The sequence below is a fragment of the Salmo salar genome, chromosome ssa26 (genome assembly GCF_905237065.1).
Source record: "Salmo salar chromosome ssa26, Ssal_v3.1, whole genome shotgun sequence".
Taxonomy (NCBI): domain Eukaryota; kingdom Metazoa; phylum Chordata; class Actinopteri; order Salmoniformes; family Salmonidae; genus Salmo; species Salmo salar.
This window is the reverse complement of record NC_059467.1, coordinates 55,221,067-55,240,141: the sequence shown is the minus strand read 5'-3', so window position 1 is coordinate 55,240,141 and position 19,075 is coordinate 55,221,067. Positions and strand designations below refer to the sequence as shown.

At 47.8% G+C, this 19,075-nt stretch overlaps 1 long non-coding RNA gene across 1 annotated transcript; it reads right to left on the bottom strand.

Annotated features, from left to right (window-relative positions):
* Nucleotides 1-276: 276 nt before the first annotated feature.
* LOC106588064 (uncharacterized) lies at nt 277-14,693 on the bottom strand. Its single transcript, XR_006762238.1, has 3 exons — nt 14,547-14,693; nt 10,573-10,609; nt 277-424 (listed from the first exon to the last, which is right to left on the bottom strand). It is a non-coding gene; the product is annotated as an uncharacterized lncRNA (long non-coding RNA).
* Between the last annotated feature and the right edge of the window lie 4,382 nt (nt 14,694-19,075).

The window sequence follows — 19,075 nt, the reverse complement described above, 5'->3', positions numbered from 1 at the left end:
CATCTTGGATAATAAGGAAGATGTGATCAATACATGTTGATGATTTCATTCCTGTACTATTTGTAACTACCCTGGTAGGTTGACTGATAACCTGCAGGCTCTGGCGACAGTTTGAAGCTTTTTCTTGAGTGGGCAGCTTGATAAAAGCCAGTCAATATTGGTCATCAGTTCTCAGTCTATGATTCTCTGGTATATGTGCATGTTGCTGTATGTGTCTGTTGACCAATCCCAATCCTCTGTGTGATTAATAAAGTTTATTACAAGTCTTACCGGGACAGAGGGTGTGCAGGGTGTCATGGCCGCTCCACAATGCACTGGTCAGGTGACTCTGGGAGGACCCAGAGAACAACAGGAAGTACTCCTCACCCTCCTCATCCTGAGTCTGCTCTCCGTCACATAGCTGTACTGTTATCACAACCTTACCCTGCAGAGAAGGAGAGGAGGGGTTTAAGGTTATCTTGTGTAACTGCATAAAAGTGCAGAAATGCCAATGAGATTTTACAGTTGGTCTTTGTTAGTTTTCCACAAAACGGTGAGAGCTGTTTAGGTGACAGAAAATGTCCTCCTGACTGTTGTGATTAGATTTTTCATTTTATTAGGATATTTTTTTTAGCCTAAGTTAAAAACAACAAAAGCAATGTAAAAGCACAAAAACACAAAGAAAGATCCTATTACCTATTATATTATATACATATTACGAGTTAAATCCATCAGCCCACCTCCTCCCCAAACTTAACATGTGTAAATATTTCTATGAACATAACAAGATTCAACAACTGAGACATAAACTGAACAAGTTCCACAGACATGTGACTAACAGAAATGGAATAATGTGTCCCTGAACAAAGGGGGGGGGGTCAAAATTAAAAGTAACAGTCAGTATCTGATGTGGCCACCAGCTGCATTAAGTACTGCAGTGCATCTCCTCGTCATGGACAGCACCAGATTCAGAAACAGAAATGGAATAACGTGTCCCTGAACAGTCTGGACAGTCTGATTGAGGGATTGTGTGTTCCTGGTGTAACTCGGGCAGTTGTTGTTGCCGTCGATTACCTGTCCCGCAGGTGTAATGTTCAGATGTACCGATCCTGTGCAGGTGTTGTGCCACTGCAGACGATCATCTTGGGCAACTTTCTTTTGGTGTTTTTCAGAATCAGTAGAAAGGCCTCTATAGTGTCCTAAGTTTTCATAACTGTGACCTTAATTGCCTACCGTCTGTTAGCTGTTAGTGTCTTAAACAATCGACTACTTGGGAGAGGAGCTCCAGGCTGGAGGTCAATGGGGCAGTCGTATGGCCGATGAGGCGGCAGCAAAAAAAGAAACGTCCCTTTTTCAGGACCCTGTCTTTCAAAGATAATTCGTAAAAATCCAAATAACTTTACAGATCTTCATTATAAAGGGTTTAACCTCAGTAGGGTAGGGGGCAGTATTTTCACCTCCGGATGAAAAGCGTGCCCAAAGTAAACTGCCTGCTACTCAGGCCCAGAAAATAGGATATGGATAGAAAACACTCTGAAGTTTCCAAACTGTTAAAATAATGTCTGTGAGTATAACAGAGCTGATATGGCAGGCGAAAACCTGAGAAAAAAGTGGGATATTTTATGTTTGTAGTTTTCTATTGAATGCCATTACAGTATCCATTGACTTAGGACTCAAATTGCACTTCCTATGGCTTCCACTAGATGTCTAGAAAAAAGAAACGCACACCTTTAAAGGCGAGGTGCTGGCTAGCGGAGTAGAAAACTAGAAAATAAGGGAAAGCCGCACACTCTAAGAGCTCAGATGCAAAAAATGAATAACCAACGTTTCGACAGCAAAGCTGTCTTCATCAGGGTATCATCACAAACACTGCGAGATGAGTCATTTATATAGTGTCAAGAAACACACAGGTGTTTGTAATCATGGCCAAGTGTGGCCTAATATCATTGGTTAACTCAAATATTTAAAAAAAAATGGCATACAAAGAACATACAAAAAGACAAACAAGATGTCCACTAGATGTCAACAGTCTTTAGAAATTGTTTCAGGTATTCTGAAAAATTAGGGAGTAAGACCACTTTGAGTGAGTGGACCCTGGGAAGTCGCCAGACCTGTTTCCTGCCCACGACCGAGAGCGCGCCTTTCTTGTTTTTCTTTTATATTGACGACGCTTTTGTCCGGTTGAAATATTATCAATTATTTAGGCTAAAAACAACCTGAGGATTGATTATAAACATCGTATGACATGTTTCTACAAACTTTACGGATACTATCTGGATTTTTCGTCTGCCTGTTGTGACTGCCTTTGAGCCATTGGATTACTGAACAAAACGCGGCAACAAAACTGAGGTTTTTGGATATAAAGAGGGACTTTATCGAACAAAAAGAACATTTATTGTGTAACTGGGAGTCTTGTGAGTGCAACCATACGAAGATCATCAAAGGTAAGGCATTTTTTATATCGCTATTTCTGACTTTTGTGTTGCACCTGTCTGGTTGAAATATGATTTTCATGCTTTGTATGCGGTCCTGTCCTCAGATAATCGCATGGTTTGCTTTCGCCGTAAAGCCTTTTTGAAATCTGACACGGCGGCTGGATTAACAAGAAGTTAAACTTTATTTTGATGTATAACACATATTTTGAATTTAGTATTTTGGAATTTCGTGCTCTGCAATTTCACTGAATGTTGGCCAGGTGAGACGGTACCGTCCCAGGTACCCATAAGAAGTTAAACACTGTTTCCCTTGCTTGTTCAATGAACCATGAACAATTAATGAACATACACCTGTGGAACGGTCGTTAAACTCTCTCGTCCCGAGCAAGGCTATGGAGAGGTACATCCAGGATTCTCTGGCTGCAGGCTATCAAGCCATCTTCCTCCATGGTGGGTGCTGGGTTTTTCTTTGAGAAGAAGAAGGATGGGTCACTGAGGTCGTGCATAAACTTCCGTGGGCTAAATAATATCACAGTAAAGAACAAGTACCCCTTGCCACTCATCAGCTCTGCTTTTTACCCCCTCCATGGTGCCACGGTGTTTACCAAACTCGACCTCCGGAATGCCTACCATCTTGTCCGCATAAGAGACGGGAGACGAGTGGAAGACTGCGTTCAACACATCACTTGGTCACTTTGAGTATTTGATCATGCCTTTTGGTCTTACTAAATCCCCTGCTGTTAAACATCTGAACTCCTGGCAAGCCAGGTGGGCCTTGTTCTTCGGTAGATTGAATTTTACACTCACTTATCGCCCCCGGTTCGAAGAATACCAAGTCTGATGCCCTCTCTCGCCAGTTCACCACCAACAACACGGGTACCGAGCCAGAAGCCATTATGCCATCCACCTGCATCGTTGCCGCCATCACCTGGGAGATCAAGTCCCGTATCCGCCAGGCTCACCCTGGTATGAACCGGACCCTCGCCTTCCTGCGTCAGTGCTTTTGGTGGCCCACTATGGAGAGAGATGTCCGGGAGTTTGTCTCAGCCTGTTCGGTTTGTGCGCGGAACAAAACTCAGCTCCAGAACTACACCCCGTTTCAAAAGGTATGACTCTCATCGAAGGACCTGCCATTGAAGGTGGCATCGAAGAAACTTTCCCCCCGATTTATTGGTCCCTTTGAAATTGACCGTGTCATTAACCCTTCCGCGGTGCTCCTGAAACTCCCAGACTCTCTCAGGATCCATCGTACCTTCCACGTATCCCTGATTAAACCTGTCTGCTCCAATCCCCTGTTTCCTCCTGCAGCAGCTCCTCCACCCCATCGTCTCATCGATGACCATTCTGCCTAAATCGTCCGGCGGCTTCTGGATGTGCGCCGTCGGGGTCGTGGCTTGCAGTACCTGGTGGACTGGGAGGGATACGGGCCTGAGGAGTGCTGCTGGGTGGCCCGCCGTCACATTATGGACCCCTCTCTCTTACGGGATTTCTATACCTCACACCCAGATGAGCCTGGACGGGCACCAAGTGGAGCCTGTAGAGGGGGGGGGTACTGTCACATCTGCTCTTGCAACACCCTCTACTGCTCATCCTGTGTCTCCTTGACCTGCCGCCACTCCCCCAGTACTTTCTCCCTCTTCCTCTCCCTCTCTCTCTCTCTCTCTCTGTGTGTGTGATTGTGTGGCCGGAGACAAGTATGCTGGAGTCAGAGCAGATCCCCACCAGCTGCAACTCGTTCCATAATCAAGACCTCTACAAATAGTGAGCCCTGCCACTTCAGTGCTGCCAGATCGTAATCTCTGCTCAGTCAGTCTAAGTTTCTAGCCGTTTGTTACCATTAAATCCTGTTATCCTGTTGTGTCTGTCAAGAGCGTCTAAAGGAGTAGACCAAGGAGCAGCGTGCTTAGAGTTCCACATGTTTAATAAATATGAAACTCACCAAAACAATACAGAAGAAAACGAAACGTGACGTTCTGGGCAGCTCACAGGCAGCTACACAAACACAAGAATATACTGCAGCAGCCCCAGAACCTATTCACACTACTAATATACTGCAGCCACCCCAGACCCTATTCACACTACTACTAATATACTGCAGTCACCCCAGAACCTATTCACACTACTAATATACTGCAGCCACCCCAGACTCTATTCACACTACTAATATACTGCAGCCACCCAAGACCCTATTCACACTACTAATATACTGCAGCAGCCCCAGATCCTATTCACACTACTAATATACTGCAGCCACCCCAGACCCTATTCACACTACTACTAATATACTGCAGCCGCCCCAGACCCTATCCACACTACTAAAATACTGCAGCCACCCCAGACCCTATTCACACTACTACTAATATACTGCAGCCGCCCCAGACCCTATTCACACTACTACTAATATACTGCAGCCACCCCAGACTCTATTCACACTACTAATATACTGCAGCCACCCCAGACCCTATTCACACTACTAATATACTGCAGCAGCCCCAGATCCTATTCACACTACTAATATACTGCAGCCACCCAAATACCCTATTCACACTACTACTAATATACTGCAGCCGCCCCAGACCCTATTCACACTACTAATATACTGCAGCCACCCCAGACCCTATCCACACTACTAATATACTGCAGCCACCCCAGACCCTATTCACACTACTACTAATATACTGCAGCCACCCCAGACCCTATTCACACTACTAATATACTGCAGCCACCCCAGACCCTATTCAAACTACTACTAATATACTGCAGCCACCCCAGACCCTATTCACACTACTAATGTACTGCAGCCACCCCGGACCCTATTCACACTACTACTAATATACTGCAGCCACCCCAGACCCTATTCACACTACTACTAATATACTGCAGCCGCCCCAGACCCTATTCACACTACTAAAATACTGCAGCCACCCCAGACCCTATTCACACTACTAATATACTGCAGCCACCCCAGACCCTATTCACACTACTACTAATATACTGCAGCCACCCCAGACCCTATTCACACACTACTAATATACTGCAGCCACCCCAGACCCTATTCACACACTACTAATATACTGCAGCCACCCCAGACCCTATTCACACTACTAATATACTGCAGCCACCCCAGACCCTATTCACACTACTAATATACTGCAGCCACCCCAGACCCTATTCACACACTACTAATATACTGCAGCCGCCCCAGACCCTATTCACACACTACTAATATACTGCAGCCACCCCAGACCCCATTCACACTACTACTAATATACTGCAGCCACCCCAGACCCTATTCACACTACTAATATACTGCAGCCACCCCAGACCCTATTCACACTACTAATATACTGCAGCCACCCCAGACCCTATTCACACTACTACTAATATACTGCAGCCACCCCATACCCTATTCACACTACTAATATACTGCAGCCACCCCAGACCCTATCCACACTACTACTAATATACTGCAGCAGCCCCAGACCCTATTCACACTACTAATATACTGCAGCCGCCCCAGACCCTATTCACACTACTACTAATATACTGCAGCCACCCCAGAACCTATTCACACTACTAATATACTGCAGCCACCCCAGACTCTATTCACACTACTAATATACTGCAGCCGCCCCAGACCCTATTCACACTACTAATATACTGCAGCCGCCCCAGACTCTATTCACACTACTACTAATATACTGCAGCCACCCCAGACCCTATTCACACTACTAATATACTGCAGCCGCCCCAGACTCTATTCACACTACTACTAATATACTGCAGCCACCCCAGACCCTATTCACACTACTACTAATATACTGCAGCCGCCCCAGACCCTATTCACACTACTACTAATATACTGCAGCCACCCCAGACCCTATTCAGACACTACTAATATACTGCAGCCACCCCAGACCCTGTTCACACTACTAATATACTGCAGCCACCCCAGACCCTATTCACACTACTACTAATATACTGCAGCCACCCCAGACCCTATTCACACTACTACTAATATACTGCAGCCGCCCCAGAACCTATTCACACTACTAATATACTGCAGCCACCCCAGACTCTATTCACACTACTAATATACTGCAGCCACCCCAGACCCTATTCACACTACTACTAATATACTGCAGCAGCCCCAGATCCTATTCACACTACTACTAATATACTGCAGCCGCCCCAGACCCTATTCACACTACTAATATACTGCAGCCGCCCCAGACCCTATTCACACTACTACTAATATACTGCAGCCACCCCAGACCCTATCCACACTACTAATATAATGCAGCCGCCCCAGACCCTATTCACACTACTAATATACTGCAGCCGCCCCAGACCCTATTCACACTACTAATATACTGCAGCCACCCCAGACCCTATTCACACTACTAATATACTGCAGCCACCCCAGACCCTATTCACACTACTAATATACTGCAGCCGCCCCAGACCCTATTCACACTACTAATATACTGCAGCCACCCCAGACCCTATTCACACTACTACTAATATACTGCAGCCACCCCAGACCCTATTCACACTACTACTAATATACTGCAGCCGCCCCAGACCCTATTCACACTACTACTAATATACTGCAGCCACCCCAGACCCTATTCATACTACTACTAATATACTGCAGCCACCCCAGACCTTATTCACACTACTACTAATATACTGCAGCCGCCCCAGACCCTATTCACACTACTACTAATATACTGCAGCCACCCCAGAACCTATTCACACTACTAATATACTGCAGCTACCCCAGACCCTATTCACACTACTAATATACTGCAGCCGCCCCAGACTCTATTCACACTACTACTAATATACTGCAGCCACCCCAGACCCTATTCACACTACTAATATACTGCAGCCGCCCCAGACTCTATTCACACTACTACTAATATACTGCAGCCACCCCAGACCCTATTCAGATACTACTAATATACTGCAGCCACCCCAGACCCTGTTCACACTACTAATATACTGCAGCCACCCCAGACCCTGTTCACACTACTAATATACTGCAGCCGCCCCAGACTCTATTCACACTACTAATATACTGCAGCCACCCCAGACCCTGTTCACACTACTAATATACTGCAGCCACCCCAGACCCTATTCACACTACTAATATACTGCAGCCACCCCAGACCCTATTCACACTACTAATATACTGCAGCCACCCCAGACCCTATTCACACTACTAATATACTGCAGCCGCCCCAGACCCTATTCACACTACTACTAATATACTGCAGCCACCCCAGACCCTATTCACACTACTACTAATATACTGCAGCCACCCCAGACTCTATTCACACTACTAATATACTGCAGCCACCCCAGACCCTATTCACACTACTAATATACTGCAGCCGCCCCAGACCCTATTCACACTACTAATATACTGCAGCCACCCCAGACCCTATTCACACACTACTAATATACTGCAGCCACCCCAGACCCTATTCACACTACTACTAATATACTGCAGCCACCCCAGACCCTATTCACACTACTAATATACTGCAGCCACCCCAGACCCTATTCACACTACTACTAATATACTGCAGCCGCCCCAGACCCTATTCACACTACTAATATACTGCAGCCGCCCCAGACCCTATTCACACTACTAATATACTGCAGCCACCCCAGACCCTATTCACACTACTAATATACTGCAGCCGCCCCAGACTCTATTCACACTACTACTAATATACTGCAGCCACCCCAGACCCTATTCACACTACTAATATACTGCAGCCGCCCCAGACCCTATTCACACTACTAATATACTGCAGCCACCCCAGACCCTATTCACACTACTAATATACTGCAGCCACCCCAGACCCTATTCACACTACTACTAATATACTGCAGCCACCCCAGACCCTATTCACACTACTAATATACTGCAGCCACCCCAGACCCTATTCACACTACTACTAATATACTGCAGCCGCCCCAGACCCTATTCACACTACTACTAATATACTGCAGCCACCCCAGACCCTATTCACACTACTACTAATATACTGCAGCCACCCCAGACCCTATTCACACTACTAATATACTGCAGCCACCCCAGACTCTATTCACACTACTACTAATATACTGCAGCCGCCCCAGACCCTATTCACACTACTAATATACTGCAGACACCCCAGACCCTATTCACACTACTACTAATATACTGCAGCCGCCCCAGACCCTATTCACACTACTACTAATATACTGCAGACACCCCAGACCCTATTCACACTACTAATATACTGCAGCCACCCCAGACCCTATTCACACTACTACTAATATACTGCAGCCACCCCAGACCCTATTCACACTACTAATATACTGCAGCCACCCCAGACCCTATTCACACACTACTAATATACTGCAGCCACCCCAGACCCTATTCACACTACTACTAATATACTGCAGCCGCCCCAGACCCTATTCACACTACTACTAATATACTGCAGCCACCCCAGACCCTATTCACACACTACTAATATACTGCAGCCGCCCCAGACCCTATTCACACTACTAATATACTGCAGCCACCCCAGACCCTATTCACACTACTAATATACTGCAGCCACCCCAGACCCTATTCACACTACTAATATACTGCAGCCACCCCAGACCCTATTCACACTACTACTAATATACTGCAGCCACCCCAGACCCTATTCACACTACTAATATACTGCAGCCACCCCAGACCCTATTCACACTACTACTAATATACTGCAGCCACCCCAGACCCTATTCACACTACTACTAATATACTGCAGCCGCCCCAGACCCTATTCACACTACTAATATACTGCAGCCGCCCCAGACCCTATTCACACTACTACTAATATACTGCAGCAGCCCCAGACCCTATTCACACTACTAATATACTGCAGCCACCCCAGACCCTATTCACACTACTACTAATATACTGCAGCCACCCCAGACCCTATTCACACTACTAATATACTGCAGCCACCCCAGACCCTATTCACACTACTACTAATATACTGCAGCCGCCCCAGACCCTATTCACACACTACTAATATACTGCAGCCACCCCAGACCCTATTCACACTACTACTAATATACTGCAGCCGCCCCAGACGCTATTCACACTACTAATATACTGCAGCCACCCCAGACCCTATTCACACTACTACTAATATACTGCAGCCACCCCAGACCCTATTCACACTACTACTAATATACTGCAGCCGCCCCAGACCCTATTCACACTACTAATATACTGCAGCCGCCCCAGACCCTATTCACACTACTACTAATATACTGCAGCAGCCCCAGACCCTATTCACACTACTAATATACTGCAGCCACCCCAGACCCTATTCACACTACTACTAATATACTGCAGCCACCCCAGACCCTATTCACACTACTAATATACTGCAGCCACCCCAGACCCTATTCACACTACTACTAATATACTGCAGCCGCCCCAGACCCTATTCACACACTACTAATATACTGCAGCCACCCCAGACCCTATTCACACTACTAATATACTGCAGCCACCCCAGACCCTATTCACACTACTACTAATATACTGCAGCCACCCCAGACCCTATTCACACTACTACTAATATACTGCAGCCACCCCAGACCCTATTCACACTACTACTAATATACTGCAGCCGCCCCAGACGCTATTCACACTACTAATATACTGCAGCCACCCCAGACCCTATTCACACTACTACTAATATACTGCAGCCACCCCAGACCCTATTCACACTACTACTAATATACTGCAGCCGCCCAGACCCTATTCACACTACTACTAATATACTGCAGCCACCCCAGACCCTATTCACACTACTACTAATATACTGCAGCCGCCCCAGACGCTATTCACACTACTACTAATATACTGCAGCAGCCCCAGACCCTATTCACACACTACTAATATACTGCAGCCACCCCAGACCCTATTCACACTACTACTAATATACTGCAGCCACCCCAGACCCTATTCACACTACTACTAATATACTGCAGCCGCCCCAGACCCTATTCACACTACTACTAATATACTGCAGCAGCCCCAGACCCTATTCACACCTTCATGGGATCAAGGACCAGTAGAAATACTTACATATATCGGAGCTTGATGTGGATTCAGTTTCATGACACTGGAAAGAATGAAATATAAAATCAAGAGAACATACAGTTGTTGTCATCCTACCTTAAGGAACACAGGTATCACCTGTCTACCTGGTATCACAGAGCCTAACGCCCCTGGTACACTGTCGTATTGGTCAGGTATAACACCGGATTTACCAATCAAAGTGGACTGTCTGTTTGCCTCCTCCTCCTGCAGTCTGAGCCGGCCAGGCTATTGGGAATACAGCCAAGTCTCTGCCTGTCCTAATTCGCTCCCTAGCCCTTCCCCCACCCCCTTGGCCCTATCCCTTCAACGTGGGGCGTCTCTAAGGTGTAACAGCATGAGCTTCACCAATACACAGCTTAGACCTATCTAGAGACTGTTAAGATCTGCAAACATTGAAGGGTAAGTGCTAAGGGGGGGAGAGGTAGGGAACGACTTGGGATCAGCAGGCAGCGGCCTACTCTCCTGCAGGACGAACAGCGTCCCGCTAAACAGACTGGAATATTCCTCCGGCCGAAGTCACAGCGGAGAGAAATAAAGGCCTGTTTGTGCTCTGAACTGAAGACAGACTGTTGGTTTGACGACTGAGTTATATCCTCTCAGCCAATCAGAGAGACAGACACGTTCCTTTTGTATGTCCCCTCGCCGCTGGTACAAGTCCTCTTGACCAGGCCCCAGTGGGACGGGGTTCAGCAGGGGAGTTATCACTCCACCCCAGTGGGACGGGGTTCAGCAGGGGAGTTATCACCCCACCCCAGTGGGACGGGGTTCAGCAGGGGAGTTATCACCTCACCCCAGTGGGGCGGGGTTCAGCGGGGTAGTTATCACTCCACCCCAGTGGGGCGGGGTTCAGCAGGGGAGTTATCACCCCACCCCAGTGGGACGGGGTTCAGCAGGGGAGTTATCACCTCACCCCAGTGGGGCGGGGTTCAGCAGGGGAGTTATCACCCCACCCCAGTGGGACGGGGTTCAGCAGGGGAGTTATCACCTCACCCCAGTGGGGCGGGGTTCAGCAGGGGAGTTATCACTCACCCCAGTGGGACGGGGTTCAGCAGGGGAGTTATCACTCCACCCCAGTGGGACGGGGTTCAGCAGGGGAGTTATCACTCCACCCAACCCCAGTGGGGCGGGGCTCAGCAGGGGAGTTATCACTCCACCCCAGTGAGACGGGGTTCAGCAGGGGAGTTATCACTCCACCCCACCCCAGTGGGACGGGGTTCAGCAGGGGAGTTATCACTCCACCCAACCCCAGTGGGGCGGGGCTCAGCAGGGGAGTTATCACTCCACCCCAGTGAGACGGGGTTCAGCAGGGGAGTTATCACTCCACCCCACCCCAGTGGGGCGGGGTTCAGCAGGGGAGTTATCACTCCACCCCAGTGGGACGGGGTTCAGCAGGGGAGTTATCACTCCACCCCAGTGGGGCGGGGTTCAGCAGGGGAGTTATCACTCCACCCCAGTCGGACGGGGTTCAGCAGGGGAGTTATCACTCCACCCCAGTGGGGCGGGGTTCAGCAGGGGAGTTATCACTCCACCCCAGTGGGGCGGGGTTCAGCAGGGGAGTTATCACCCACCCCAGTCGGACGGGGTTCAGCAGGGGAGTTATCACTCCACCCCAGTCGGACGGGGTTCAGCAGGGGAGTTATCACTCCACCCCAGTGGGGCGGGGTTCAGCAGGGGAGTTATCACCTCACCCCAGTGGGGCGGGGTTCAGCAGGGGAGTTATCACTCCACCCCAGTGGGGCGGGGTTCAGCAGGGGAGTTATCACTCCACCCCAGTGGGGCGGGGTTCAGCAGGGGAGTTATCACTCCACCCAACCCCATTCGGACGGGGTTCAGCGGGGTAGTTATCACTCCACCCCAGTGGGACGGGGTTCAGCAGGGGAGTTATCACTCCACCCCAGTGGGGCGGGGTTCAGCAGGGGAGTTATCACTCCACCCCAGTGAGACGGGGTTCAGCAGGGGAGTTATCACTCCACCCAACCCCATTCGGACGGGGTTCAGCGGGGTAGTTATCACTCCACCCCAGTGGGGCGGGGTTCAGCAGGGGAGTTATCACTCCACCCCAGTGGGGCGGGGTTCAGCAGGGGAGTTATCACTCCACCCAACCCCAGTGGGATGGGGTTCAGCAGGGGAGTTATCACTCCACCCAACCCCAGTGGGGCGGGGTTCAGCAGGGGAGTTATCACTCCACCCAACCCCAGTGGGGCGGGGTTCAGCAGGGGAGTTATCACTCCACCCAACCCCAGTGGGATGGGGTTCAGCAGGGGAGTTATCACTCCACCCCAGTGGGATGGGGTTCAGCAGGGGAGTTATCACTCCACCCCAGTGGGGCGGGGTTCAGCAGGGGAGTTATCACTCCACCCCAGTGGGACGGGGTTCAGCAGGGGAGTTATCACTCCACCCAACCCCAGTCGGACGGGGTTCAGCGGGGTAGTTATCACTCCACCCCAGTGGGGCGGGGTTCAGCAGGGGAGTTATCACTCCACCCCAGTGGGGCGGGGTTCAGCAGGGGAGTTATCACTCCACCCAACCCCAGTGGGGCGGGGTTCAGCAGGGGAGTTATCACCTCACCCCAGTGGGACGGGGTTCAGCAGGGGAGTTATCACCTCACCCCAGTGGGGCGGGGTTCAGCAGGGGAGTTATCACCTCACCCCAGTGGGACGGGGCTCAGCAGGGGAGTTATCACTCCACCCCAGTGGGACGGGGTTCAGCAGGGGAGTTATCACTCCACCCCAGTGGGACGGGGTTCAGCAGGGGAGTTATCACTCCACCCCAGTGGGGCGGGGTTCAGCAGGGGAGTTATCACTCCACCCCAGTGGGGCGGGGTTCAGCAGGGTAGTTATCACTCCACCCAACCCCAGTCGGACGGGGTTCAGCAGGGGAGTTATCACTCAGTCAGACGATACTGTCCGGTGTTCGGTGTGTCTGTTATCAGACGATACCGTCCGATGTTCGGTGTGTCTGTTGTCAGACGATACCGTCCGATGTTCGGTGTGTCTGTTGTCAGACGATACCGTCCTGTGTTCGGTGTGTCTGTTATCAGACGATGCCGTCCTGTGTTCGGTGTGTCTGTTATCAGACGATACTGTCCTGTGTTCGGTGTGTCTGTTATCAGACGATACCGTCCGATGTTCGGTGTGTCTGTTGTCAGACGATACCGTCCTGTGTTCGGTGTGTCTGTTATCAGACGATACCGTCCGATGTTCAGGAGAGATTTAAAAAGCCTTCCCTGTGGCTCAGTTGTGTAGAGCATGGTGTTTGCAACGCCAGGGTTGTGGGTTGGATTCCCGTGGGGGGCCAGTACGGAAAATAAAAAATTTTAAATAAAAAATTTATGAAATGTCTGAATTCACTACTGTAAGTCGCTCTGGATAAGAGCGACATTTCATACGTTTTCATACATTTCATACGTTTTCATACATTTCATACGTTTTCATACATTTCATACGTTTTCTTTTTTTTTTTTCCCGTACTGGTTCCCCGTGGGAATCGAACCCACAACTGTAAGTCTCTCTGGATAAGAGCCTGGGTGAGAGCCTGGATAAGAGCCTGGGTAAGAGCCTCGATAAGAGCCTGGATAAGAGCCTGGATAAGAGCCTGGGTAAGAGCCTGGATAAGAGCCTGGATAAGAGCCTGGATAAGAGCCTGGATAAGAGCCTGGGTAAGAGCCTCGATAAGAGCCTGGATAAGAGCCTGGATAAGAGCCTGGGTGAGAGCCTCGGTGAGAGCCTCGATAAGAGCCTGGATAAGAGCCTCGATAAGAGCCTGGATAAGAGCCTGGGTGAGAGCCTGGGATGAGAGCCTCGATAAGAGCCTCGATAAGAGCCTCGATAAGAGCCTCGATAAGAGCCTCGATAAGAGCCTGTAACATGTTTTCACCGTAAAGCGGAAGTGTAATTGTCTGGCTGTGCCCATAGCAATGTTAGAAAACGAGGTTAGATAAATCAATAGAGAAAGCTTACCCCCAACAAAGTATTCCAGAGAACAATGAACAGATATCCTTAAATATCTATCTCCACATTAGAAGCAGCAGGTGTGTTGATAACGAGGGTAATGTGTATTTCCTAGTGTTATAGACCACCTGTTTTAGTCAAGACTCTCTCTCCCCGTGGCTCATGGCTCATTACTGAGAGATAAATCTATCTTGGTTCTGCTAGCCGGCAGAGACGGTGGTGGTGGGGGGGGGGGATAAAAAGCGGATTAAAGCTGTGACATCACAGGCGGAGGGAGGAGCAGAGGAGAGAGGAGGAGCAAACTACAGGTCAGGTGTCTCTGTACATGCAGGGGAAACCCTGCTACAGAGCTGCTTCACTCTACAACTCATCCAGAACGCCGCAGCCCCGTCTGGTGTTCAACCTTCCCAAGTTCTCTCACGTCGCCCCGCTCTTCCACTTTCTCCACTGGCTTCCAGTTGAAGCTCGCATCAGCTACAAGAACATGGGTGCTTGCCTACGGAGCTGTGAGGAGCTGTGGGGTGCCCTGCTCTGGCACCCCAATGGTGGAACAAGCTCCCTCACGACGCCAGGACAGTGGAGTCAATCACCACCTTCCGGAGACACCTGAAACCCCACATCTTCAAGGAATACCTGGGATAGGATAAAGTAATCCTTCTAACCCCCCCCTAAAGATTTAGATGTACTATTGTAAAGTGGTTGTTCCACTGGATATCATAAGGTGAATGCACCAATTTGTAAGTCGCTCTGGATAAGAGTGTCTGCTAAATGACGTAAATGTAAATGTAAATGTAATCTAGCCTCCTTCACTGTCTATGTAACAACATGTTAGTGTTATGCTTTTGTACCTGTTTCCTCCAGCATCTTCACAAGGTCCTTTGCTGTTGTTCTGGGATTGATTTGCACTTTTCGCACCAAAGTACGTTCATCTCTAGGAGACAGAACGCGTCTCCTTCCTGAGCGGTATGACGGCTGCGTGGTCCCATGGTGTTTATACTTGTGTACTATTGTTTGTACAGATGAACGTGGTACCTTCAGGCGTTTGGAAATTGCTCCCAAGGATGAACCAGACTTTTGGAGGTCTACAATTTTTTTACTGGGGTCCTGGCTGATTTCTTTTGATTTTCCTATGATGTCAAGCAAAGAGGCAGTGAGTTTGAAGGTAGGCCTTGAAATACATCCACAGGTACACCTCCAATTGACTCAAATTATGTCAATTAGCCCATCAGAAGCTTCTAAAGCCATGACAACATTTCCTGGAATTTTCCAAGCTGTTTAAAGGCACAGTCAACTTAGTGTATGTAAACTTCTGACCCACTGGAATTGTGATACAGTGAATTTATAAGTGAAATAATCTGTCTGTAAACAATAGTTGGAAAAATGACTTGCATCATGCACAAAGTAGATGTCCTAACCGACTTGCCAAAACTATAGTTTGCTAACAAGACATTTGTGGAGTGGATGAAAAAACAAGTTTTAATGACTCCAACCTAAGTGAATGTAAACTTCCGACTTCAACTGTAGTTTCGCAAGCCAATGGTAATTAGAGTTTTTATTTAACCTTTATTTAACTAGGCAAGTCGTTAAGAACAAATTCTTATTTACAATGATGGCCAACCAAAAGGCAAAAAGACCTTCTGCAGGGACGGGGGCTGGGATTTAAAAAAATAATTAAATAAATAAATAAATAACATAAATATAGGACAAAACAGACATCAGGACAAGAGAGACAACATGACACTACATAAAGAGAGACCGAAGACAACAACACAGCTGTAACGGGCTGTTACATATAAAGAGGACCAAGGCGCAGTGTGTTGGGTGCTCATCTTGAAGTTTAATGAAAAATTTGAACACTTTACAAAATGACAGCCGGTGAATACACTAAAACAACTACCCACGAAAAAACAAAACAGGCTGCCTAAGTATGGTTCCCAATCAGAGACAACGATAGACAGCTGCCTCTGATTGGAAACCATACACGGCCAAAACATAGAAAAACAAAACATAGAATGCCCACCCACCATTCACACCCTGACCTAACTAAACAGAGGAAACACAGCTCTCCTAGGTCAGAGCTTGACAATAGCAAGGCAGCAACACATGACAACACAGCATGGTAGCAACACAACATGACAACACAGCATGGTAGCAACACAACATGGTAGCGGCACAAAACATGGTGCAAACATTATTGGGCACAGACAACAGCACAAAGGGCAAGAAGGTAGAGACAACAATACATCACACAAAGCAGCCACAACTGTCAATAAGAGTGTCCATGATTGAGTCTTTGAATGAAGCGATTGAGAAAAAAACTGTCCAGTTTGAGTGTTTGTTGCAGCTCGTTCCAGTCGCTAGCTGCAGCAAACTGAAAAGACGAGCGACCCAGGGATGTGTGTGCTTTGGGGACCTTTAACAGAATGTGACTGGCAGAACGGGTGTTGTATGTGGAGGATGAGGGCTGCAGTAGATATCTCAGATAGGGGGGAGTGAGGCCTAAGTCTAAGGATATTTGCTAGCTATCAGATACTCATAGACTTCCAGCAATTTAACTAGTGCTGAACTCAGCAAAAAAACAAACGTCCCTTTTTCAGGACCCTGTCTTTCAAAGATAATTCGTAAAAATCAAAATAAGTTCACAGATCTTTATTGTAAAGGGTTTAAACACTGTTTCCCATGCTTGTTCACCCAACACCTCTCATCACCCCTCTCAAATCAAAGCAAATGTATTTATATAGCCCTTCGTACATCAGCTGATATCTCAAAGTGCTGTACAGAAACCCAGCCTAAAACCCCAAACAGCAAGCAATGCATGTGAAAGAAGCACGGTGGCTAGGAAAAACTCCCTAGGAAAAACTCCCTAGAAAGGCCAAAAAACCTAGGAAGAAACCTAGAGAGGAACCAGGCTATGAGGGGTGGCCAGTCCTCTTCTGGCTGTGCTGGGTGGATATTATAACAGAACATGGTCAAGATGTTAAAATGTTCATAAATGACCAGCATGGTCAAATAATAATAATCATAGTAGTTGTCGAGGGTGCAACAAGCACGTCCGGTGAACAGGTCAGGGTTCCATAGCCGCAGGCAGAACAGTTGAAACTGGAGCAGCAGCACGGCCAGGTGGACTGGGGACAGCAAGGAGTCATCATGCAAGGTAGTCCTGAGGCATGGTCCTAGGGCTCAGGTCCTCCGAGAGAAAGAAAGAAAGAGAGAAAAGAGAATTAGAGAGAGCATATTTAAATTCACACAGGACACCGGATAAGACAAGAGAAATACTCCAGATGTAACAGACTGTAACGGCTGTCTGGAAGAGGGGACCAAGGTGCAGCAGAGGATGTGTTCATCATTAGAATTATAATTCAAAAAACAAAAGAACACTACAAAATGAACAAAAACGACAGCAAACAGTCCTGTTAGGAAAATACTCAGAACAGAAACAATTACCCACAAAACCCAAAGGAAAAACAGGCTCCTTATGTGTGACTCCCAATCAGCAACAACGAGCTTCAGCTGTGCCTGATTGGGAGCCACACACACACGGCCCAAAACAAAGAAATACCAAAACATAGAAAAAGGAACATAGAACGCCCACTCAATGTAACACCCTGGCCTAACCAAAATAAAGAACAAAAAAAACTCTCTATGGCCAGGGCGTTACACAGACTGACCCTAGCCCCCCGACACATAAACTACTGCAGCATAAATACTGGAGGCTGAGACAGGAGGGATCAGGAGACACTGAGACACTCTCATCATTCCGAGAACACCATCTAATGTTTTTCATAGGTAGGTACTGGGAAACCGGTCAGAATTAAAGGAATGATGGATGGCGCTAAATACAGGGAATTTCTTGAGGGCAACGTGTTTCGGTCTTCCAGAGATTTGAGAGTGGGACAGGTTCACCTTCCAGCAGGACAATGACCCTAAGCATACTGCTAAAGCAACACTCGAGTGGTTTAAGGGGAAACATTTAAAAGTCTTGGAATGGCCTAGTCAAAGCCCAGACCTCAATCCAATTGAGAATCTGTGGTATGACTTAAAGATTGCTGTACACCAGCGGAACCCATCCAACTTGAAGGTGCTGGAGCAGTTTTGCCTTGAAGAATGGGCAAACATCCCAGTGGCTAGATGTGCCAAGCTTATAGAGACATATCCCAACAGACTTGCAGCTGTAATTGCTGGAGGAGATTTTGCTCTCAAGTTTTCAGGGGTTTTTTTGTCTTAATTGTTCTTTATTTCACAATAAAAAATATTTTTCATCTTCAAAGTGGTTGTTGTGTAAATCAAATGATACAAACCCCCCATTATCCATTTTAATTCCAGGTTGTAAGGCAACAAAATAGGAAAAATACCAAGGGGGTGAATACTTTCGCAAGCCACTTTATGTCTACTGGAAATCACGGACTACAAAAACAAAAACAGCCACATCACACCGACGTCACGCTTCCAGGCAAACTAAACACCTTCTTTGCCCGCTTTGAGGATAATACAGTGCCACCGTCGCGGCTCGCTAACGAAGACCTTTTCCATGGCTGACG